At 46.3% G+C, this 25,337-nt stretch overlaps 1 pseudogene; it reads left to right on the top strand.

Annotated features, from left to right (window-relative positions):
* The first annotated feature begins 951 nt into the window (after positions 1 to 951).
* On the top strand, positions 952 to 24,297 carry LOC136475655 (benzoate O-methyltransferase-like; annotated as a pseudogene).
* The last annotated feature ends 1,040 nt before the right edge of the window (positions 24,298 to 25,337 follow it).

Genomic DNA, 25,337 nt, shown 5'->3' with positions numbered 1-25,337 from the left:
TGTAAACTTCAGAACCAACACTATTGGTGACTTAGGCCTCATTTAGTTTCAAAAAGTTTTCTAAAAAAGTGCTACATTAGCCATCACATCGAATCTTGCGATACGTGCATGAAGCATTAAATGTAGACGAAAAAAAACTAATTGCACAGTTTGGTTGGAAATCGCGAGACGAACGTTTTGAGCCTAATTAGTCCATGATAGAATACTAATTGCCAAATAAAAACGAAAGTGCTACAATAACCAAATTTCTAAATTTCACCCAACTAAACACAGCCTTAGTATTGACCAGCTATCCAACAATTGACAATAGTGGATTAGTGTCTGCGTAGCAGATAGCGGGCTGCTATAGGAGATGCTAAGGGCGTCCCCAACAGTTGCTAAATCGAGGATTCTTATTGGACAGGAGGAGAAAAGAGCAGCGCGCTAAGCTCCGGACGCTGGCGATTTCATTCATCCCGTTAGGGACAGCCTAAGTTTCAATAGCCTAATATTAAAAATACTCAACTTTTTAGAGCATATGCGAATATTAATAACATGTTTACTTATAAAATTAAGAAAATTTAGTTAATTGTTACATTTATTGATATAGGATCACATAGTAGCATATAACTGAATAAGATATAAAGAAGACACACGGAGACAAATAAGATATAAAGAAGACATATGGAGACAAGAGTACTGCTTGGCCAATAGTTGCTCGACAAAGAAAAGTTGCTACAGGGCTCATCAATCCTAGCTAGGCTGCAGGACAATGAAAAGGAGACACTGTTTGTGTTGGCGAGCGATCCAACGCTCCAGGACTCGTTAACCACACCACCGCCACAAGATCATTTGACTAAACGGCTTCATCATGCAATGGTCCCCTGCCTAGAGTAGTATAAATAGTACCTCACAGAGATGGTATTCAGACAACTGATTCGATATTGCTACCGAAGCAAGTTAGGGCGTGAATATAATCCCAAGCTCGTCCTCATAGAAATGAATACATATTTTCATATGGCTGAAGGGGAAGGAGAATGGAGCTACTCCAACAATTCTAGGCGTCAAGTGATTATTCTATCCCTTTTTCTAGGACACAACTATGTTTTATGTAACATGCATTTCTCATGTTTTGCATGCACCAAGTTTGTAAGCAATTGATATGTTGGTAATGTTAGTGTTAATAACCATTGCAACCATAGTTTATTGTCTTTTACGTATTTGAAACGTATATAAAATTAGTCTTTTCTTAAAAGCATATAGAACATTAGTTAAGTCCATGTTTTGTTGTGATTGCTGCTATGCCTTTGATAATGTGAAATCGTATTAATCTGGTGTGATTCTTGATGCCAGTTAAGTACCATCCATTGACCTTATCCAATAACTTACTGCAAATATCAATTTGGTTTCATTGTTCTTCTTCCGATGGAAGGATGGGAGACCCATATATCACGGGGATTTTTTTTATATTTAATCTTTTTATTAAATATTTTAATAATAACCGCGTTAAAAAAACTGTAGATCTAACCCTTTTAGTCATGTGACCAAATAACGCTGTCACGCCACATGCGTCACCTGTGGCGCAGACAGCATTTTTTTGGTCACGCCAGCCGGACTGGGACGACCAAAAGGGTTAGATCCGCAAAAAAAAAAAATTAGACGTGGTTATTATTAAAATATTTAATAAAAAAATATAAAAAATATAAAAAAAACCTATATCACCTAATGATTTCTTCTTCTTTGTGGATTTTATTAGGAAATATTTTTTAGTGAGACCAGGCCGGTGGTTGAGAATGCCATAAAAGAAGTGTACACAACTCTTCACTCCAAAACTATGATCATTGGCGACCTAGGATGCGCTGCAGGACCAAACACATTGCTCTTCATCTCGTGTTATAAGCACCATTGTTGAGCTGTGTTAATCTAGTGGAGATGATTACGTGGAACTTCAATTCTTCTTGAACTAGTAATTTGCGCGCGCCCATGCGCGCGTGATAACATCTTTGCGATTTTGTTTGAGAAATGAAATAATGCTGAGATAACAAATTATTTTATCTGGCAACCCAAACAGTATATAAAAAGATCGCCACAAAAATATAGCACAGAACGCAATCACAAACCAAGGAAAAATGACCAAAAAAATAGAAGCCAGTCGCTGAATCGCAGGAAGATTCATTGTTTTCCCACCATACATAATGTCAGCCGCAAGTGTATTTCTTACAAGACCATCTGAACCGCAGGGTCCATAGTTTTCCCCAGCCACAAGTCTATTAAACGGGATAATCTAGCCAACACTGCAGTATTGGGGGGAAATCATATAAGCAGAGGTGAACACGGGAGCAGTTAAATAAGACATCAACGCAGTCATTAGCCCATTATGCACAAACATAGGAGCAGCTAAATAACACTGAAAAATGTTGTAGGAAAGATTTCCTCTTATCACTTTAAGGCCACAGGTTAATTTTGGTTGCATGATGCACCAGACATCTCTCGGACCCATTTTCATTTGTATTATTTGAATGGAAGCTAAAAATAAATGTTTTGTACAAAGCAGAAGGTGCAACAGGCAACCAGACATACTGGCCAATCTAATGCTACTCTCCGAGAAATACTGAACAGAATAGTTGCTAAAGTAAAAAAAGCATGGAATGCAATAGAGGATAATTTGAGAACAACGATCACCTCGTGGAGACTGTCCTCCATCAACTTCAAGGTCCATAACACCTCCTTCTCTAGGATCTGCAACCACCAAAAGCGAACTTTTTAGCCTTCATGTATACAGCTAAAGGACTATAAAAATTTGTCAACAAATTCGAAACAGAACTGCATTTGTAGCATGTGTTGAAGGACATCCGTACAAACTTTAAAATTACTAACCAAGGCTTAACAGATACCTGGATTCCTCGGTTGAACTACTTTACAACTGTAGCTCCATTTTGAAACAACGAAAGAACTTAGCAAACTTATATTAAGAAAAATTGGTTTCGAGCACGCAGCAACAATTTAAATGTAACTGAAAACAGTGGAACACACTATACTGACATTTCATCAAACAGTTCAACGAATCTAAACTGTTTGATGACAAATTGTCTAGGAAATAGCATATGCTACCTTTGGGTCAGGAACACATTCTTGCTAAGGCAAGATAACTTATAGGGGAGAGGCACAGGTGGTACCTTGAGCTGCAAATGGTGGTCGACTGCAAGTCACCACTTTCGATGCCGGGTCGCATAGGCACTGGAGTGATTGGTATTGGTATTACATAGTTCCTCCATGCATAAAGATTAGAAATCAATAAAAGATTTTTTTTATCTATCAAAGGAGAGCAATCAATTAATCTTACAGCCTTTCTGTGTTATATAAAGCGAAGCTTGGAACAAACAAACTGAAAATTGCCTACATCTGTACAACTCGGATTTCGTGTGAGGAACGCAACAGTCAATGTAACATTTGATGGGACAAAACTGGTGGCAAGGCAAACCACAGTTTCCATCCATTTGAACAATCCAAGAGAAAAGAAATCGCAATGTATCTTTATTTTAGTAAGGAAAACATATGTTATATGACATAGAATAACTTTATTGGCAGGTAGGCAACATTTCTAAAATAATGTCTAGATATGCTTCTGCAAGAGAATTAAAGTTTGAATTTGAATTCACCTTTTCACAGCAAGAAACTAAAGCTAATCCTTGTTCAGACAAAACAATAAAGTTCATCCTACGGATTCACACTTCTAAACCAACAAAAGGGAATAAAGTTCCTCCCTTTAGCTCATTAGGCTGCAAAATTGAAACAAAAAGAAAGAGGTGATATTAGCAGTCACCTAATCTCTTCAAATTTAGAGGAACAGTGTTAGCTGGAAGTCTCATCGCCTGTTTTTTCTGTATTGCTTCATTGCTGTCATTCACCTATGGTTATAAATATTATTTAGAAATGGAAAGTAATTTCATAAATTGACAAACCAGCAAGCCAACTCCTAAAGAGCGACCAACAAAAAGCTAGTAAGAAATCCACTATGGTCATGCACAGAGGCTTTTCTTCCATAGGTGCCCAGTCAATGCAAAAAAAAATGGATGCAACAAGCATGAGATTAGGCTGGTAAGAAATCAAGCGTGGTCCAAATTAATAATTGCTCCCAAAAGCATCATTAGCATAAACCATACCAGTCCACGAAGCATGGCACACAGCCTGTAGCCAAATTGCAGGCGAAGCCTTTCTGCCTATGCATCAGGGCAAAGAAGCTTTAGCCGTATACATGAAAAAAAGTAAAATCAAAATACCTTGATATGGCAACAGCACTGCTACGCAGGCAGCGTCCATCAATTCGTCTGCCTAGCTTCTTCCTTGCCATGGCCTGCAAGCGTGCCTCCACAGCTAGCTACTCACCAACTGGGGCCAGATCGCGTACAACCCCACAGCTCGAATCTTGGATTAGCAAACCTCACAGCCTGGGTGTGCCCACCGCTGCACGGGGGGCGCCCTAGGCCCTAGTCGACCATGGAAGACCGCCGGAGGCCGACCGCCGCCCCGGTGCTCCGCCGGGCCAGGGGGTGCCTCGCCGGGTCTTGGCCGCACAATACAGATCTGGCGTCCTCCTTACCCCCAACAGCTACAGACGCCCCACGGAGAAGCAGGCCACCAGTGAGCTGCAGCAGATAGGCGGGAAACGAATGGAAAAGTAAGGATGGAGAGAGGCCGGGCGGCTCACCTGGCGCAGCCAGCAGAACGGCAAGGAAGACGGAACGGAGGGGCCGCTCGAGCCGAGGCTGTCCGCGCTGGTGCGCCACCAGCGCTAGGGTCCCAACAAGGCAACATCGCCCTCGCGCTGGAGGCCTCCCACGTTGGAGAACAGATCCGCTCAGGGCCAGTGCGGCACCGCGCCGGAGGCCTCCCGCGCTGGTCGCCACCCGCTACAGGGCGCCGATGCGCTAGGGTTCTCTCGCTGGAACTGTCTGGGCCGGGGCGCCGCCGTGCTAGGGATGTCGTGCGACTGTGCCACTGCGCCACAGGCCACGGTGCCAGAGCCGCCGACGCCGTGGCAGCTCCACACGGGGCTCGGAGGCCACGGTGCCTGGAGCCGTGCGAGTGTGCCACTGCGTCGCAGGCCACGGCGCCAGAGCCGCCGACGCCGCGCCAGCTCCACACGGGGCCCGGAGGCCACGGTGCCAGAGCCGCCGCGCCTAGGGCCCTCCTGTGCCGCCGCGCCAGCTGCACTGGAAGCCGCACGCGTGGAGGCCACTGCGCTGGGGCCACCAGCGCCGCCGCTCGAGCCCTGGCTCGGGAGTCGGGCCTCCCCAGCCCCAGCCGCCGCTGAGAGAGGAGCGAGAGGGAGGAGAAGTGGATTTGGAATGTGGAGCTAGGGTTTCAGTCGGTATATATTTGGCATGGGAAGAGCAGCAGCACCGTTGGATTGAGGATCTGACGCTTAGGAAAATTTTGAACGACGTGGCCACCTTGAGGCCGCGCCGTGGCCACAACAAATTTACTCTTTAAATGACCTTCCCGGCAACGACTTTAATGAATTATTTCGGTCAATTGAGAAGTTCAAAAGGCCAAATATAACAGGTGAAAGGGCGCATCTACGTACTATATTCAAGGGTTACCAGAATCCTATTACAACAGGCTTTTTCCTCGTGAAAGTGTCCACCTATTCCACTCTTCATACGGCCTTCATTGGCGCTCACAGGTATTTGAATCACTGATTAAATTGGTTATTTATCAATGTTAAGAAAGGGTTTGCTACAGTATGGTAAGAGCTCCAAATCACAACCCTTGATTTTTTTGGTAGACGTAATAATTATGTAATTAAAATAATTAGCATACAAAAAAGGGTTTTTTTTATTCAGGCCATTACAATTCTAGAAGTTTTGAGAAACGCCATTACAATTCGCCTATTCGGAGATTTGCCATTATAATTTCATCTCTCCTTCATTCATGTCATTTCCTACACCAGCCACGTATATAGGTCCACTGTCAGACGTATATGCATACACAGACGCGTATAGGCGTTAAGGATCCGGCTGCTCCGTTAGAACGAGCTCGCCTGCGGTGGAGGAGCACTTGCCCACGCGGCCAGCGCGCGAGCCAGAGCGGCAGCGCTCGCCCTTGGCGGCCTGCGCGTGCGAACGGAACGTAAGCACTGGCTTCGTAGGCTGTAGCCACTGCCATCCACGCCAGCAAGCGCGAGCGCTGAGTGGCCACTAGTGGGGCACTGTTGCAGGTCGCCGCGGAGGCCATGCCTTAGGACATGGAGCAGCTGGGTTAGCTTGTTCGTGGAACAGCTACACTGGCTCAGCCGGTCCCGTTTGTGGACGCCTCAGACACGCACGGAGGAGCCTGCCAAGGCCCCGGCTGCTGGCCTCCATGTAGATGTGGCGATGCCGACACGGTCGCAGCTATTGCCATCGGCCCTCGCGCTTGCTGGCCCCATGCGCTCGTCACCATACCCCGCGTGCTCGCCTGGGTCACCGTGCAGGTGCACCGCATCATGCACGTGCTCTGGGCGTAAATCTGCCGCGCGCTGGCGCTGGCGCTCCAGTCCCACGTCTTCGCCGTCAGACATCCACTCGAACGCCACCGTCGGCAAGGGGATCCTGCTCGACCACGCCACGGGTGTTGTCATCAGGGAGACAACCGTCGTGGGCAACAACATCTCCATCCTCCACCACGTGACGCTAGGCGGCACCGCCGGCGACCGACACCCCAAGATCGGAGGCAGCGTGCTCATCGGCAGCGTCAGGATCTCCAAACGCCTAGGGCCATGCACACGTCCATGGGTAGGGCGGACATGCTCCTAAACACACTGTGACATAGTTGCTCAGCTTGCCGAGCGCCCGCATGTCGTGACCATTTGCTGCCACTGCAGGTCGGCCACGTCGCCGCCATTCTCGTGTGGGAGCAGCGCGCCCATGGCAATCCACTTCTTTCCAGACTTGACGTCGGCGACGTAGGCGTTCAAGCAGTCGGCGTCGAGCTCGAGGAAGAGCTCCTTGTAGTTCTTCATGGCCACGGAGACGATGCGGGTGTACACGACCGTCTCCCACGCGCGCACCGAGATGAAGACCTCGAGGTCCGCGGCGAGCTCAAGCGCGGAGCCGTTGGGGAAGAGGCGCTGCGTGACGGTCTCGTAGAGCAGCGTGGATGTACGCAGCAGGTTGAGATGGAGACGGTGAGGTGGGCGATGGAGATGGGCGTGTGGGCCCTATGCCTTGTCGTCGGCCTTCTCACCACGGCTAGGTGAAGAAGACGCCCTCCGCCGCGCCCTCCTCCGCCCCGGCGGTGTCAACGCGGTCGGCGCTCGCGTACGCGTCACCTGCGACCCCGCGGAGCGTGACCTCGAGTTCCATCCCGAGCGGTGGCTCATACACGAGTTCCGTCTGGTGGCTCAATGGCGGCGGCGAGTTTGTGCCAGCGGACGTGGCAAGGCAGGGGCGAGCGCACAGGCTGTGGGGCGAGCACCTCCGGTAGGCAGCTCCTGTAGGGACGCGGCTAGCAGCGTGGCCGGCGACGCTCGCGAGCTACGGCAGCGGCAGCTCGACCACCACGGGGAGCACCACATGACCAATAAGTGGGGTCGTATCCTGGGCCGTGCCGCCAGGGACGAATGGAGGACGCACCTGGCGCCCGTCAGCGAGTCCGGCGGCCACGTCCGTCCATCTTGCACGCGGCCTCAGGCCTCCCACCTGCGTCCGTCTCGCACGCGGACTCCCACGTCGTGTCGGCAGTCGTGCTGCTGGCTGCGCAGGCTGTGCTCGTCGACCCGTAGCCCGTCGTGCTCTCGCTATTGCCGTAGTGCACCGTGCGCTCGCCATTGCCGCAGTTCGCGAGCACTGCCGGCCACGCTGCTCACCGCATTGCCAGAGATGGCCTGCCGCCCTGTCCTGCGTTTGCTCGTTGGTGTCCTGGATGCGGCCCAAGGCCGAGGTGCCGCCGCATTCAATCGTCGCAGAGGGAAGAAGGGGAATGGGGACGGGAGAAACAGAGAGCGACGGCGGCGTGGCCTCAGTGTAACGGAGGAGGCAGAGACTTAACGCGAGTAGACGTTCTTGTACGCATACGCGGGTGCCAGTGGGTCCATATACATAAAAGGTGTAGAAAATGGCATGAATGGAGGAGACATGAAATTATAATGGCAGATCTCCAAATAGACGAATTGTAATGGTGTTTCTCAAAACTTAGAGAATTGTAATGGCCTGAATAAAAAAAACCCCAAAAAAAGGAAACTATCTAACTTAAGCCAACGATTTACTTCCTTACCTATCTGGCTATCTGTCTCGCATGGAAGGCAAGCAGAAACACCGGACGTACCTACTGTACCCGATAAACTTTGGTTTTGTTATAGGTTGAGATTTATAGATTTATTATACCTGGCATCATAGGTTGTACAGATTTAAAACTGAAATTCTTCCTATAATTCTATATTTGAGTTTAAGCTATTTAGACCCAAATCCCTCCCCCCCCCCCCCCCCCCCCCAAAAAAAAAAACAGGAAAAATCATATCTATGCATGGTTCAAAAATTAGTATTTTGTCATATGTGATAAAGTGAAATCCAAGTTTCCTTAATAAATGGCAATCTCAAAATTAAGTTTTATTTTGAAAATAAATTTAAACATTGGAAACAAGCCCAAATTTTATGACAAATGTCTATTAATTCCAAAATAGAGCCTAATTTTGAACATGTGTTTTGTTAAGAAAAAATGGAGTTTTACTCGAGCATGTATGCGAAAAAATTATATGACAAAATACTTCCCGAACCATGAATTTGGATGGTTTTTTGGACTTATGAGAAACATTTTTTAGGCCAAACAAGTCAACCAAAAAATGAAAACAGCTATAGAATGATTTATGAAAATTCTTAATTTTCTTTTATTAAGATAAAATTATATTACAAGTGCACGACTTTAGCAGAAGTCTTTTTTCTCCAGAAGAATTATGTTTTAAAGTAGCTCAATCATGGGAAGACGTTGTATATTTTGTTTATTCGGGCGCATACAAGGTATACTTTTGTAATTACCATGCAAAATGAATTGAATTCGAAAATAAAGTCATGTTCAATCCACTAAATAATTACATGTTCAAACAATCACGTATGAGACCTTACATCTATCAATAGATCTAATTATGTATTTGGTCGATCGTTTTCTATCACATATGCCTACTTCCTTTTATATATATATATATATATATATATATATATATATATATATATATATATATATATATATATATATATATATATATATATATCGGGTGTATTTTTTCTACTCCCAGGAGAAGTTACTCCCATCTTCAATAAATCACATTGTGTATGTGTGCATACTCATTTGTCAGTGTGAGTATGTTTATATACTTATTTCAAGATACTCCAAATCTTAATACGTGAAATTTTTCTAATAGAGCCCATATTTTTTAATATATTATTATAGTACTATTACAGTAGTATATAAAAGGGGTATAACCACATACTTTATGTATACTTACATACTTTACAAATATACTATCCTAGATGGTCTAGTATGATCATATACTCCATCTAAGTACCCTTCGTTGGGCCTTATACGTCCTAAATTTAGAGATATACACATGAGAGCAACTATTCCCTAGGATTAGGAAATAATTTATATATTTATTTTATTACCTCCAAGGTAATATGTAGTAACCAACATTTAAATAAACGGTTCAAAGTTACTTGGGAATATTTGTCGATGTTTTACCACCGATAGCCTGCCACGGGGGTACTCGGGGCAGTATGTTCGGGCTTCGGCGTATGCCGAACTCGATGGTTTACGCAAGAGATAGCCGATTTATCCTGGTTCAGGCCCTCGATCGTAGATCGAGTAATAACCTTACGTCCAGTCGGCCTTAGCCTTTGCGTTGGATTGATTATGATCTGCTTTGTTCTCTCTTTTGATAGGAGCATTGCCCTCCTTTATATAGTCAGGAGGCCAGAGTCCTAGTCGGTTTACAATGAGATTTCCTAGTAGGATTACTTGATAGTTCTACTACTAAGATTTACATGGGAAGAATCCTAGTTGAACTAGATCTTCTCTCTCCCTTGCGGGGTATCCTGTGGGTCCCGTATCGACAAGCCCCCGAGCACTTCATGGTTGAGCTCTGAAAGTCTCGCTTTGCCCCTTCAAGTCTTGTTGAGTAGGAATAAGATGTCATCCAAGTGCTTTCTGGAGTGAAACCTTGTAGCGCTTCTTAGGATCTTTGAGTGGTGAGTGCTTTTCTGAAGAAAAAATACATCCATCTGGTTATAGCCCCCGAGCCTCTTGCTATTTGGAACAAGGAGCTGGAGGATCTTGTCTTGAAGTTGTTCCGATTGTTCGTTGAAGTTTTATCAAAAAGAACTCGAATATGGCTCGTTCCGGGTTCTTTTTGTCGTAATGTCTTGAAATGGTCTGTGTCGAAAAAGCGCACTCACTAAGTGTAGCCCCCAAGCCTCTTGCTATTTGGAACAAAAAGTTGGAGGGTCTTGATCCTTTATGTTGTTTGAAAATTTGTGTTCTGAAGTAGTCCCCAAGACTTGGATTAAACCATCGTCCGAGTAGTCTCGCGGCATCCTTCCGAAGCGGCCTTTTAGTCTTGGATTAAACCATCATCCGAGTAGTTTTGCGGCATGCAGCCTCCGAACTTATGTCCGGGTTCCTTTTTGGTGAAATTGCACTCACTGAGTGTACGAGCCTCGTGCTTTTGGGTTTATCCCGCAGCTCCGCGCTTTCTCTGAGTTCTTCTCTTTAGAAAAGAAGTCGGATGAAGAGTCTTGATGTATCATCGTCATTGTAGTCTTGAGTTTCTTGTATTCTTGGTCCTTTGTCTTTGGTTCCGAGCCTCCGGAAGTAGTTGAAATGAAAACCGGGTTCCCTAGCTTAGTGTTGATTAGGCTATGGTGCTGGTCGAGTCTCCGAGCGTATATCCGTGTTGTTTTGTTCAGGAAGAAATCGGATGCGAGGTCCTGGCGTATTCTTTGATGGTCTGCTGTTGCCAGATGTAGTTGTATGGTGGTGGTTGAGTGTAAATGCCTTTTGTTCACGGGTTGTACTGTGCTGGTATATTCTTCCGAATATGCCCGTCTTCGAGTACTGCTTCCTCTCGCCTGAGTCATCTATTATTGAGTCTTGTCTTTTCACTGTGTCCTTTGTTAGGCTTATTTCGTTGGTACTCCTAGTCCATGTGCGCCAATCCTTTGGTCTATAAATACTATCCTGGAGTGCTTGTTTTCATTCATTGGATATTCTGTTGAAACCTTGGTGGTCATGAACATGGTAGTTTGTGAAGTAGAGCAGCCCCCGGGCATGTTTTGTAGTTCCTGTGTGTCTTGTCATAGCTGGAGGAAGTCTTGTGATAGGGATTAGAGGTAGGCTAATCCCATGATAGCATTGTGCCAGGATGTACGTGGTGGTAGTTGGAGGAAGTCTTGTGATGTGGGCTTTGTTCCTTCATCCGGCAGTTCTGTGTTGATCCTCGTTGCCTGTCTTGAGACCGTCCGGTGCAGATCAACACCATATCTAGCATCACATCGGTCTTGGGTAGATAGATGCCTGCCAGCCTTCTATGCTCCATGTTGCCCTGTCGTGCTGTCGATTTCCGCCTTGGATGCACTGCGTCCGTCCTTTGAAGAAAACAATGTAACTGATGGCGGTTTGTCCTTCCGAGTAGCAATTTGGGACACGTAGTCGTTCCAGAGCCTAGTCGTGTCTGTGTTCCTCTTTGCTACTTTGCTTTTCATGGTGCCGAGTTCATTGGGTCTTATAAGATTTGTAATCTTCTATTTTTGAAGTCGCTTGTAATGTAACGAATCTTGTCTTCTGAGTTGTCTTTGACTTTTCTGTTGTGATCCCTGTCATTCATGAGACTACCGAGTTCTTTCTTACATAACCGGGTTCTTTTGTTCCTCGTGAGGTAGCCCTTTCTTTCTTCTTGGTTTGACGGGTTGTTCTTGTATCAATCTGATAACCCTGCCGTGGCGTTGGACGGATAAGTCTAAAATCTGCCCATTGGTTTGTACCGTTGTGAGGATTCGTGCCCTCCGTCGTTTTAGCTACGTCGGTAAATGGACCGTTGCGTTCCCACATTGTGTTTTAACGGGCTTTATGGGCCGTTTGTATCACTGAAAAATCTATTTAAAGACCTTTTATCTTCCTTTCCCTTGTCGCCCAGCTCTTGCCTTTAAACCCTAGCTCTCAGAAATCCGCCGCCGTCATTGTCGCCATCACCCGAGCACCATCATTCTAGCTTCATCTTCCTTAGTGCCTTTTTTGCTTCTACCAGTTCATGGGAAAGAAGAAAACCGCAAGCAAATCTCAGGCGACCTTCGTGGACGAGGAGTCATCCCTGTCTTTGATTGAAAACCAGGAGTTCATGGCCATGAGGGTAGCTCAGAAGGTTTGGCCGGCTCCAACAACAAGCGAAGACCAGCTGCGCGAGCTCGTTAGCGACGGCTTGATCCAAAGCAAAGTCATCGCTGAATGGAGAGTTCCGGGCGAGCATCGGGTTCCGGCTTCGGGTCCTGGTGAGATTGTCCTTTTTGTTTCCTTTGTCCACGCTGGACTTTGTCTTCCTGCTTCCGCCTTCCTTCATCAGTTTCTTGGTTATTTCGGGGTTAGTCTGAACCATCTAACCCCCAATGCTGTTCTCCATCTTTCTGTTTTTGTTCACCTTTGTGAAGCCTTCCTTAGGATCCCTCCTTCTCTATCTCTTTTTCGCTTTTTCTTTCGTCTGAAACCTCAACCCCGCCGTGAAGAAACCAGCGCCCTCGGCGGTTGCGGGATTCAGTTTCGCCAGGGTCTCAAAATTAAGTTTTTTTATTATGACCTGGTTGATTCTATCAAAGATTGGCGTGCCAAGTGGTTCTACGCTGCCAATTTGATCCCTTCTCTTGTCGTTCACTCCAGATCTGGTCCTGTGGTGAATGACCGATGGGACAAGAAACTTGAGTCACCTGCTGAGATTCAAGCGATCCAGCCACTCCTTGATAGGATTAGCATGCTGAAACAGTAGGGTTTGACCAGCTTTGGTATTGTTTCAAGCTTCCTTCGTCGTTGGGTTCAGCCTTTGAAAGAGCGGGAGCATCTCGGCTTTGAGTATTCTGGGGCCGAGGATCCTTCACGCATGGTCCCAGCTCTTGAGCTGACTAGTGAGGAGGTACTCGAGCGCCTCTAGAAGATGCTGAAAGGAGTGAGCGTCATTCCTCTTGCCGTCTCTGAGTTCTCGGCCATCAACCCGCCCCCAGCTGTGAGTTGTCTATCTTTTTGTTTGAGTTCTTTATGTACTCTTGCTGCATCCGTTCTTGCTTAGCTTTTCCTTGTCTCGGTGTTTTATCTTTTTTCGCAGGAGCTTGGGTGGAACTTTGTCGATCTGATCCCCCTTGATGTTCTCCCTACCGTGGCGGAGACTGGGGATCGTCTAGCTGGTACTTCTGCAATTAGTAAGTCTCAAACCTTTACAGCCCTTCCTGGGGTTTCTTTCAGATTTGTTGATGTATATGAAGAATATGTTCCTCGTCTAGTCCCTCGCGGTCCTCGCAGTGTCCTGAAGAGGGGGCGAATGGACGGGTCTTCATCTGGCTTGCCTGTCTCCAAGAAGCCTCGCAAACCAAGTACTCCCTCAGGTACTCCAGTTGTTGCTAGCATGCTATTAGGTGAGCACATTTAATACTCTTTGTTCTTTTATTTTCATGTTTCTCTCTTGAACCGAGTACTTTTCATCTCCTTTTCAGCAGGTGCTCTGGTTTCGTTGGCTGAGGAAGAAGAGGATGATGAAGTCCCCCTCATCATGCGGCGGTGAGTTGTTTTTTATATTCTTGTTGCATTGAATTTCTCCTCTTTGTTTTGAATTTTAGTCTTGAACTTTTTGAAGTAATCGAGGTCGGGTGTGAGTTCTTCCGAGGCTCCCGCGCCGACTTCTTCTGAAGCTCCGGTGTCGAGTTCTTTGGTTGCCTCTGTCCCGAGCTGTACCGCTTCTCCGGTGCGGAGTTCTTCCACGGCTCCAGCCCCGGCTTCTTCCGTGGCTCCGTTGTCGGCTGTCCCGCTCCCATCGCCGGGTGGCGGGGGACGTCTTCGCCGTCGTGGTTCCCCCTGCGAGGCTTTCTCTTGGCTTCGCGAAGAAAAAAGTAGTCGGGTGAGTAGATTCTAGCTTTATCTTTTTGGCTTTTATCTTCCTTCCTCTGGTTTTTATTGGTGCTTCCTTTATCACTTTTTAGTGTTTCGTCTTCTCTAATTTCTTCATTGACTTCTTCTCTGCCTCCCGCCGTGCCAACGAGTTCCAAGCATCGAGACTCACAACATTCTGTTGATGAAGTCGCTGCGGGGGCTTCAGAGCTACCTGGCGGAGTTGCGGATTTGGTCACTCCGGAGGTAACTGTGGCCGTTGTGCCGGGTCCTTCTGAGGGTTTGGCTCTAGCTTCCCTGGAGGTTGCTTTGGTCATTCCTTCTTTGCCCCAGCCGGCCTCTCCTTCCCCTTCTCTTGCTTCCAGTGGCCCCTCCTTTTCCGGTGACGTGGTGGCAACAGTTCGATGCCACTCATCGGTTATCGGAGCTGACCGTAGCCTAGGGGAGCTTGTCGACCCTCGTGACTTCTTTTGGTGAAAAGCTCCAGGTAGGTTTTACTGCCACTCCTCTTTTGCATGCTTGTTTTTCTTCTATCCTTACGCCTTGTTTCTCTTTGCCTCTTTTTGCTCAGTCTTTCTCTCGTGATCATTCTGGCTTCTTTTTCTCATCTGAAAATGAGAGGAAGTTGTCTTCGGAGGTGGATGCTCGGAAAGCCGATCTTGACCTCCTCTGGGCTGAGTTGGAGACGGAGCGTCAAATGCACCAAAAGGAGGAGAAAGCCCTTCGCGCCCGGGTAGTGGAGATGGAGAAACAGAGAGATGCTGCGGTGGAGTCTGCGAAGAATGAATGCAAAGGTGCCGCGGGTTCTGCCTGTTTCTTCTTGTATTTTGACTTCTTTTTTCCGTTGACTTGTTCTTGGGTGTCCTGTCTAGCTCTCCGAGATGAGAAGCAGAAGCTCTCAGAGAGTATTGATGAAATGAGGGCCCTTGTCCGTTCTAGTCATAATAGAGCTGAGGAGGTAATTACTTATGCTGAGGAAGAACTCGCCCTTGCTAAGCTGATTAGGCGCGGAGCTGACAGAGATCTTGTGCAGGCCCAAAAAAACTATTGAAGGCTTGTCCGGGAAGCTGGCGACGGCTACTGAGAATTGGAATGTTTTGTGGAAATCTTTTCGTTCAGTAGCCGATGTCCTCCGGACTCCAGCGGATGACGGGCAATCTTGGGCGCAGTTCATTCCCTGGATTCTGACTTGTTTCTAAGAGTTCGCAAAGAGGTGTGCCCAAGTATGTACCAAGAATGTGCTGGCCTAGGTCCGGGTTCTTGCTCTAGAGGCGCCTCTCTCCAAGATAGCAGAAGAAGCTAAAAGCCAAGAATATCTTGACGCCGTTGAGAGGATGGAGTCTGAGGTCGAAGGTCTAGCCAGTAGGGTTGTAGACAGTCTAAATATTGACATTTCCCTTTCTGATGACAACGCCTGACTCGATTGAGCATCCCCTTGTAATATTACACTCCTTTTTAAATGAAGATTCTTTATTTTTGTTGATGTATTCTTTGCCTGGGTGCGGTTGAAGTTACTTGACTTGCTGAGTACTTTGTCCTGTTCCCGTCTCTGCTCCGCAAAACAACTCTGTGCGTTATTCTGATGAGACCCCTCGATTTGTCGAGTACTTTTCTTTTCTTCCTCCTTTGTGATCCGTCGAGTGCTTTGTTCGTGCTATGACTTGTTAGATGTAGATCTTTGTGTTAACAACCTTTCGCCTGCGCTATGTAAAACGACTCGGTATAGAATGTTGCCTTGACAAACTTCGGCATCCGAGTGCTTTCTTGAATGGCGCTTGTGCTTTTCTGAGGAAAAAGTATTCCTATCTGTATGTAGCCCCCGAGCCTCTTGCTTTTCGGAACGAAGTGCTGGAGGGTCTTTGAAGTTAAATTTCGGTCGACTCAGCCATTTTGCTTTTTGTTTCGGGTGTTAGCTTTTAGCTACCCTCATCGGCGAGCTCAAGCATTTTTTCAGCTATTTTGCTCTCGGCCGGGATGCTCAGGCATGTTTCAGCCATTTTGCTTTTTTTGTTTTGGGTGTTAGCTTTTAGCTACCCTCATCGGTGGGCTCAAGCGTTTTTTCAGCTATTTTGCTCTCGGCCGGGATGCTCAGGCATATTTTCAGCTATTTTGCTTTTTTGTTTCGGGTGTTAGCTTTTAGCTACCCTCATCGGCGGGCTCAAGCGTTTTTTCAGCTATTTTGCTCTCGGCCGGGAATGCTCAGGCATGTTTTCAGCCATTTTGCTTTTTTGTTTCGGGTGTTAGCTTTTAGCTACCCTCATCGGCGGGCTCAAGCATTTTTTCAGCTATTTTGCTCTCGGCCGGGATGCTCAGGCATGTTTTCAGGCATTTTGCTTTTTTGTTTCGGGTGTTAGCTTTTAGCTACCCTCATCGGCGGGCTCAAGCGTTTTTTCAGCTATTTTGCTCTCGGCCGGGATGCTCAGGCATGTTTTCAGCCATTTTGCTTTTTTGTTTCGGGTGTTAGCTTTTAGCTACCCTCATCGGCGGGCTCAAGCATTTTTTCAGCTATTTTGCTCTCGGCCGGGATGCTCAGGCATGTTTTTAGCCATTTAGCTTTTTGTTTCATGAAAACAACTCGTTGAAGGTCATGACAAGACATGCTGTGGATGAATGCCATCTTTATTGATCATGAGTATAAACTACTACATATGTTGTTGAAGAGTATTGCTTTTCGTCGATTGTGAACGTTGGTCCCTTGTGGCTTGCATATCTGTTTTTTCTTGAGTTGTTTCTACGTGTAGAATCTTCTTAGCTGGCTGATGTGCCATGTATTGCTGACTTCTTTTCTATCTTCGGTTATTAACTTGTATGTGCCTGGTCCAGTGACTTTTGTGACAATGAAGGGACCTTCCCATGGACTGAGTAGCTTATGTCGTCCGTCAGTCTTCTGTATCCTTCTTAGTACTAAGTCTCCGACTTGTAGTGATCGAGGTTGGGTACTCTTGTTGTAATGCCGTCTTAAACCTTGTAGGTATCTGGCTGATTGGAGGGTAGCGTTTACTCTGATTTCTTCTGAGCTGTCGAGTTCTAATCTTATTATGTGTTCTGCTTCTCCTTCATCGTATTGCTCTATCTTTGGGGATGTCCAGATCAAGTCGGCGGGCAGTACGGCCTCTGACCCGTAAACTAGGAAGAAAGGTGAGTAGCCTGTTGCTCTGCTTATTTGAGTCCGTAGTCCCCATACTACTTTCGGTAATTCTTCAATCCATTTGGACCCATAGTCCACTAGTTCTTCGTATAATCTTGGCTTTAATCCGGCTAGTATGAGTCCATTGGCCCTTTCTACTTGTCTGTTGGCCTCTGGATGTGCAACAGATGCATAGTCTATACTGAAACCACAGTCTTGTGCCCAGCCCTTGAATTCTGTAGCTGTGAAAGGGGAGCCTAGATCTGTGATGATTCGATTGGGCATGCCGAAGCGGTGCATAATGTCTTGGATGAACTCGACTGCTTTGGTTGCGCTGTACTTCGCGAGTGGTTTGTATTCAATCCACTTGGTGAATTTGTCGATTGCTACGAAGATGTACTCGAAGCCGCCTTTTGCTTTTTTCAGGGGTCCTACTTGATCTAGCCCCCAGTAGGAAAAAGGCCAAGCGGGTGGGATGCAGATAAGATTGTGAGCTGGTACGTGGGCTTGTCTTGCAAACATTTGGCAACCTTTGCATTTTTTAACAAGCTCTTCTGCGTCTTTCAAAGCGGTTGGCCAGTAGAATCCAGTGCGAAATGCTTTGCCAACCAGTGTCCTTGAAGCGGCATGGTTTCCACAGCAACCTGAGTGTATTTCATCTAGGATTTCTTTGCCTTCTTCAAATGAGACACATTTTAGTAGTACTCCTAATGATGCTGCTCTTCTGTAGAGTTTATCCCCTACTAGAACGTAGTTTTTGCTTCTGCGAACAACTTGTGTGGCCTCTGCTTTATCTGCTGGCGGTTTATTTTCTTTGATATAGTCAATGAAAACTTGGGTCCATGAAGTGTTGATTATCAAGATCTGAATGCCTTTAGCCTGAATTTCATGTGTTGTTTCACCGGGTTGTTTGATAGAGGGAACTGATAGCTCTTCTATGAATACGCCGGGTGGAACTTTTGCTCTGTCTGATCCGAGCTTGGCAAGGACATCTGCTGCAATGTTGGAATCGTGTAGGACATGTAAAATTTCTAATCCTTGGAAATGTTTTTCAAGTTTCCGTATTTCAGCACAATAAGTACCCATGTTTTCTTTGGTGCAATCCCAATCTTTGTTGACTTGGTTGATGACCACTGCTGAATCGCCGTATACGAGTAATCTTTTTATTCCGAGGGTAATCGCCACTCGTAGCCCGTGGATGAGGGCTTCATATTCTGCTTTGTTATTTGTAGCTTGCCATAATATCTGAAGGATGTACTTGAGTTGTTTTCCTTCTGGAGAAATGAGGAGAACGCCTACACTGGCCCCGCCTAGTTTGAGTGATCCGTCAAAGTACATCCTCTAGTGGTCAAGGATTGTATCTGATAAAGGCTGTTGAATCTCTGTCCATTCAGCCATGAAATCGGTGAGGGCTTGAGATTTGATTGCTTTCCGTGGGGTGAAATTGATGTCAAGAGCTCCAATTTCAACTGCCCACTTGGATATGCGCCCCATGGCATCTTTATTGTGTAGGATGTCTCCGAGTGGAAAATCTGTCACCACGGTAATCTTGTGGCTTTCGAAATAGTGGCGAAGCTTCCGTGAGGTAATGAGTAGAGCGTAGAGTAGTTTTTGTACATGCGGGTATCGGATTTTGGATTCTGACAGTACTTCGCTGATGTAGTATACAGGACGTTGCACTTTATACACGCGCCCTTGTTCTTCTCTTTCTATGACTATTGCTGTGCTGATTACGGTAGGAGTTGCCGCAATATATAGCATCATATCTTCATCTTTCTTTGGAGGTGTCAGGATAGGCGATGAAGTGAGGTATTCTTTAAGTTTTTTGAAAGCTTCGTCGGCCTGTATTGTCCACTCGAACTTGTCTGTCTTCTTTAGTAGTTTAAAGAAAGGTAACCCCTTTTCGCCGAGTCTTGATATGAAATGGTTGAGGGCCGCCATGCATCCTGTTAGTTTCTGCACATCTTTGACACTTCTAGGTGGGCCCATTTCTGTTATAGCTCGAATTTGCTTGGTGCTGGCTTCGATCCCGCGCTGACTGACCAAAAATCCGAGTAGTTGTCCTGAGGGGACTCCAAATACACATTTATTTGGGTTCAATTTCCATCTCCATTTCTTCAAGTTTTCGAATGTTTGCTTTAAATCTTCAATTAGAGTGTCTGGGTTCTTTGTTTTCACCACCACATCGTCCACGTATGCCTCCACATTTTCACCGATTTGATTCCCAAGGCAAGTCTGGATAGCTCTTTGGTACGTGGCGCCAGCGTTCTTTAGTCCAAACGACATGGTCTTGTAGCAGTAGGCACCAAACGGGGTGATGAAAGATGTCTTGCTCTGGTCTTCTTCTTTTAGTGCAATCTGGTGATATCCTGAATAGCAATCGAGAAAAGATAATAGCGCAGATCCTGCTGTCGAGTCAACTATCTGGTCAATGCGTGGTAGCCCGAACGGATCTTTTGGGCAATGTTTGTTGAGATCTGTGTAATCGACGCACATACGCCACTCGTCTATGTTTTTCTTCTATACAAGGACCGGGTTTGCTAGCTAATCTGGATGAAGGATCTCCTTGATGAATCCGGCTACCATCAGTTTTGTTATTTCCTTTTTAATTGCTGCCTTCTTGTCGGGTGAGAATCGTCGTAGCCGTTGTTTTACAGGTTTGGAGCTTTTGTTAACATCAATTCTGTGCTCAGCCAACTCCATTGGGACTCCTGGCATGTCGGCTGGCTTCCAAGCGAAGATATCTTTGTTGTCCCGAAGAAAGTTAGTGAGCGCGAGTTCCTATTTTGCCGAGAGATGAGCACTGATAGTTGCTGTCTTGGAGGTATCGCCTGTGCCTAAGTCGATTTGCTTGACGTTGGCTTCTTTTGGTGGTGCGATGATGCTGGGCTTTTTAGCCGGTATTTCTAATTCTTCTTGGCTTGTTTCTGCGGCGATTGCGGCTATTTCTTTTCTTCCATTGTCGGCTTGCGCTTTAGCTGCAATTTGGATCGCCTGAACGTCGCAGTCAAAAGCACGCTTTAAATTGCTTCGAAGAGAAAGGATACCGTTGGGTCCTGGCATCTTAAGCAGTAAGTACGGATAATGTGGTATTGCCATGAATTTGGCCAGTGCTGGACGTCCGAGGATTGCATGATATGATGAATCGAAGTCGGCAACTTCAAATTTGATAAACTCTGTTCGGTAGTTTGAAGGAGTTCCAAAGGTAACAGGTAAAGTAATTTGTCCAAGTGGCATGGCTGCTTTGCCAGGTACTATTCCGTAAAAAGGTGTGCTTGTTGGCATAATCATCTCGGCGAGTTGTAGTCCGATTTTCCTTAGAGTTTCTGAAAAGATGATGTTAAGTCCAGCTCCTCCATCGATTAGTACTTTGGTGACGGTCATACCAGCAATAGTCGGATCTAGAACCAATGGATAATGGCCTGCGTTTCCCACGCTAGTCCATTGGTCTTCTCTGGTAAATTGGATAGGATACTGTGACCGATTGAGGTATCTTGGTGTGACCGGTTCTGTTGTCATAATGGTCCGTAGTGCTAGTTTTTCTTGATGTTTGCTTCTGCAATCTGGAGCCCCTGAGAAAATCACTGCTACCGTTCCCCTGGGTTTTTGGAATCCTTTGTCCTCATGGTTGTCTTCTTCTCTTTTCTGATTGTCCTCTTTGGTGTTTTCCTTACTATCTTTTCTTGTGTATCGATCATTGAAAGTGTAGCAATTTCCGATGGTGTGGCTCCCACTAGGGTGCAATGGGCAACGTATGTTTTCAATGTCATCGTATCTTCTGGGTCTGGGAAACTTCTTTGATTTGTCGGCCATTGCCACAGTATTGTCTGGTCTACGTTTTCTTTCTTGATGTCTGCTATTTTGGTGATTTTGCTTGTCCGGGTTGTCTTGGTTGCTTCTGTCCGGGAACCTCTCTCGTGTTTTTTCTTCTGCAGTAATCATCTTTTCTACTGTATATCTGAATTCTTCATTATTTCTCGGATTTTCTTTGCAAAAGTCTTGAAATTGCCATCTAGCCATGATTCCGTGAGAGAAAGCTTCAATTACTTCTCGTTCGGTTATGTCATGCACTTGAACTCATAGTTCGCTGAATCGTCGATAGTAGTTTCTAAGACTTTCACCTCCCTTTTGCTTGAGTCCTTTTAGTTCTGCATGAGTGATTGGGTGTGTAATGATTCCTGCGAAATTCTCACAAAAAGCTCTTTGCAAATCCTCCCAATTTCTGATAGATCCTGGATTTAGTTTATCGAACCATTGGAGGGGCATGGCCTCCAGTGCCATGGGGAAGAAAAGGGTTTTGATATCGTCGTCTCCTCCGGCTAGTTCAATTGATTGTGAATATATTCTGAGCCATTGCTTTGGTTCAGTTTTGCCATCATACTTGGAGTGATTAGACGGTTTGAATTTATGAGGTAATCGCACCAATACGAGCCTGTTCGCGAAGCAGGGGAACCTGTCGTGTGCCTTGGTTTCTTTGAATTCAGATTCGGCGCCTTCCTCTGGCCAACTGTTGTTCTGATGGGAACAATCTTGCGAGGTTGTCTGGGTAGGTACCCTGCTCCTAGTCTTCCTTAGTTGTTCAAATCGGTGGCCTTGATTATGTTCCTTCCTACTTCCTCCGTCATGGCTTCCACCCGGCCCAAGTCTTTCGAAAGCGGATTTCCTTTGATTTTGATCTTCGTGCCGGTGGGTTGTTGATCTGGCGGGTAGTCTTGATCGAGCTTTCTCTTCATGCGTTCTCAGGATTGTCGATTGGAGCAAGTCCTGGAGCTGTTCATACTTCTCACCAGGATGCGAAGTTGCTCCGAGTTCTTCTAATGCTTCTCGAATCTTATTGTAAGGCGTATTCGCCGTGCGTCTTCCTTCGACTTCTCGTTGCGATTTTCTTTTGTCGTACTCAACCAATTCTGACTCATATCTGATCCAAGCTTCCCTGCGCTGCCTAGCACGGTGTTGGCGCCCTTGCTTCAACTTGTTTTTTCTTTCTCTAGCTTGTTTCTGACTATCTGTTTCTTCGTCGTAGCCCTGGGCAAAGGGTGATATGTTGGATTCTGATTCATCTGATGATCTGACATCGGGTGCTTCCAGGGGATTTAATGGTGACCGCGGTCATCGAACCATGAGCACTTCTCGTGCATGAGTCGTTCTGTTATTGGCGTTAGTTTTTATGCTGTCGGAGTCGCTGATAACTTTAGTGGATGCCTCGGTGTCATAGATCGAGTCTCCTTCTTGGTAAGGTAAAATAGTTGTTGTTGTTGTGCCGACTAGTTGGGTTCCGCTACCCTCGGGAACGGAATCCGGCCAGTGGATGATACAGTCCTGCGATGTTATCGTTAGCACGAGACCCTCCTGAGCTCCTGTCAGTGGTATCCCGAATCTTGGATTGAAAAATCTTTTGACCTGTCCCTGATAGGATTTTGTCATGTTGTCGAGCCTAAATGGAAAAGAACTCGACTTCTTGAGAGAATTCTGGGGGTAATCCGAGTTGTTTTGGGTTGTGCTCTGGAATCTTGCCAAAAAAAACTCGGTTTCTTGAAAGCACTCGGATAAAACTTCGCCTTGGAGCTTGAATTCGAATCGGATACGAGTGGTCGTGAAATCCGATTTGACTCGGATACTATGAGCTGCGCGAATCTTCTGGTGAGCTGATCCGTTGCAGTTGTTGAAATAGGAACTTCTTTTAGATGATCTGGATCTTCGAGGAGATGGCTTTGAAGCTTGCCGTTGTTGTCTGCCTCGCAGATCCATGAGCCGAAGATGAAAGTTGATCCCATCGGGAAAATTATGTTGTCGAGGTCCATTGAGCTCTCGGAAGCAAAATCGCCGAAATCCCCTACCTGGCGCGCCAGCTGTCGATGTTTTACCACCGATAGCCTGCCACGGGGGTACCCGGGGCAGTATGTTCGGGCTTCGGCGTATGCCGAACTCGATGGTTTACGCAAGAGACAGCCGATTTATCCTGGTTCAGGCCCTCGATCGTAGATCGAGTAATAACCTTACGTCCAGTCGGCCTTAGCCTTTGCGTTGAATTGATTATGATCTGCTCTGTTCTCTCTTTTGACAGGAGCATTGCCCTCCTTTATATAGTCAGGAGGCCAGAGTCCTAGTCGGTTTACAATGAGATTTCCTAGTAGGATTACTTGATAGTTCTACTACTAAGATTTACATGGGAAGAATCCTAGTTGAACTATATCTTCTCTCTCCCTTGCGGGGTATCCTGTGGGTCCCGTATCGACAATATTGTAGCAACCCCCTTAGTTATTTACATATCTTCCATGATGTATCCATCTTTTTGCTGTTCTCTTAACATGTCTATCATAATGTTATGAAATGATATCTATGTAGGAACCTGAGGGACTAGAGGCGTGGAGAAAAACTTATCTAAATGAAGACAACATTTACATTACAAAGACCACGACACCTTTTGTGGTGAAACAATTCCAAAAGCAGTTCCATAAGGACTTCTCCCTCTTCTTGAAGCTGCGCCATGAAGAACTTGTGCATGGAGGGCAAATGGTCCTTATATTTCTTGGGAGGAAGAATGAGGATGTATACAATGGTGATCTCAATCAACTTTTAGGATTGGTTGCAAGATCGTTACAGTCTCTTGTTTTGAAGGTAATTGTATATTGTAAATTATTGCATTGTTGTATTTTTTACTTATTTTCTCTTTGTGGAGGAAGTCATGAAGTTAAAAGAATTTTGATCATAACAGGGCCTTGTGGACAAGGAAAAGCTACAATCTTTCAATCTACCAGTCTACGGGCCGTCAGTTGGAGAAGTGAAAGAACTTGTCATGCAAAGCCATTTATTCAACATGGATCTAATCAAACAATTTGAGATGAACTGGGATCCTTTCGATGATTCAGAAGGTGATGATGTTGAGGATAGTGCCCGCAGTAGCATGAATATTGCTAAGTTCACGAGACCCGCACTAAAGTCTTTAATTGTTCGCCATTTCGGAGAAACCATAATTGACGCATGGTTTAATTACTGAGTTCAGGAGCCTTGTTGCTGAGCACCTTGAAAAGGAGAAGACCAAGTTCACCACCATCGTCATGTCATTGAAGAAAGAATAATACAGATCCATATGGGTGTTGTTTCTCAAATTTTTTTACTCAAATGCCAAAGAATAATATGTATGTGTATATTTGTATATGTGTCTCTGTGCGCGCGCGTGCGCGTGCATGCGTGTAGGGTGTAGTTACTCCAATGTGTGAATTTCAAGATTTAGGTCGTATATGGGCCAACGAAGTGTAGGGTGTACTTACTCCAATGTATGTCATGTATGCAAGTATACATAGAGCGTGGTTATATTTATTTTATATACTAATATGACGGTATTATAATATAGAGTATTACTATATTGGCCAATATCTAGGTACCAAATAATATTGGACTTTACTAGTCTCTGCCCGCGCATGCTCCACAAATTACGTCCGCACACCTCCTTCCTCGCCTTATCTTCTTTCTACTACAGCACACGTGCGCAACCGCCACCTCCTCGCCCCACCCGGCTCTGGCGACCAAGTTTCCTCTCGCGCTCGCCCCCGCCGCCTCCTCCCACGCGCCTCCGGATCCGTCTCGGCGCCCTCGCCCCCACCTCCATCACCTCCCACGGCCGGCGCCCACCGCCCCGCCTCCAGTGGTAGGGTCCCCTACCGTCGGTGGAGACCGCCTTCTTCCCCTTCCTCCTCCCCTCGCCCCTCCCGCAGCGGCCATGGCGAACTCCGGCGAGCTCCACGAAGTCCGGCCATGGCGCCTGTGAGGCCCAGCCCATTGGCCCAAGTTGGGCCGGACCGAATTCGGGGTACTGCAGCACCGAGTACTGTAGCCATGGAAAAACTATAGCGGCGAAGTTTAGTACCATACTGGAAGTTGGAGGAGAGCTGAGCCAGCTTAAAAGGCTGGGCCAACCTGGGAGGCTGTTAACTTCGGATCGATCCTTTTGCGTGAAACGAGGACGAAAGCGCAAGAGAGTTAATTAGCAGGTGTGGTTCATTCAACGTGTAGAGTGGGCAGCGCCCCGCCCCTACCTGGCTCGGCCGCCACGACCGCCACCAGCTCCCCTAAACCGCCCGTCGACCATCCCCACCGCCAGGCCTACCTGTCTCCCCCG

The sequence above is a fragment of the Miscanthus floridulus genome, chromosome 8, assembly GCF_019320115.1.
Source record: "Miscanthus floridulus cultivar M001 chromosome 8, ASM1932011v1, whole genome shotgun sequence".
In the NCBI taxonomy this organism is placed as follows: domain Eukaryota; kingdom Viridiplantae; phylum Streptophyta; class Magnoliopsida; order Poales; family Poaceae; genus Miscanthus; species Miscanthus floridulus.
Note: the sequence above shows the minus strand (reverse complement) of the source record. Positions and strands in the feature narration are given on the sequence as shown.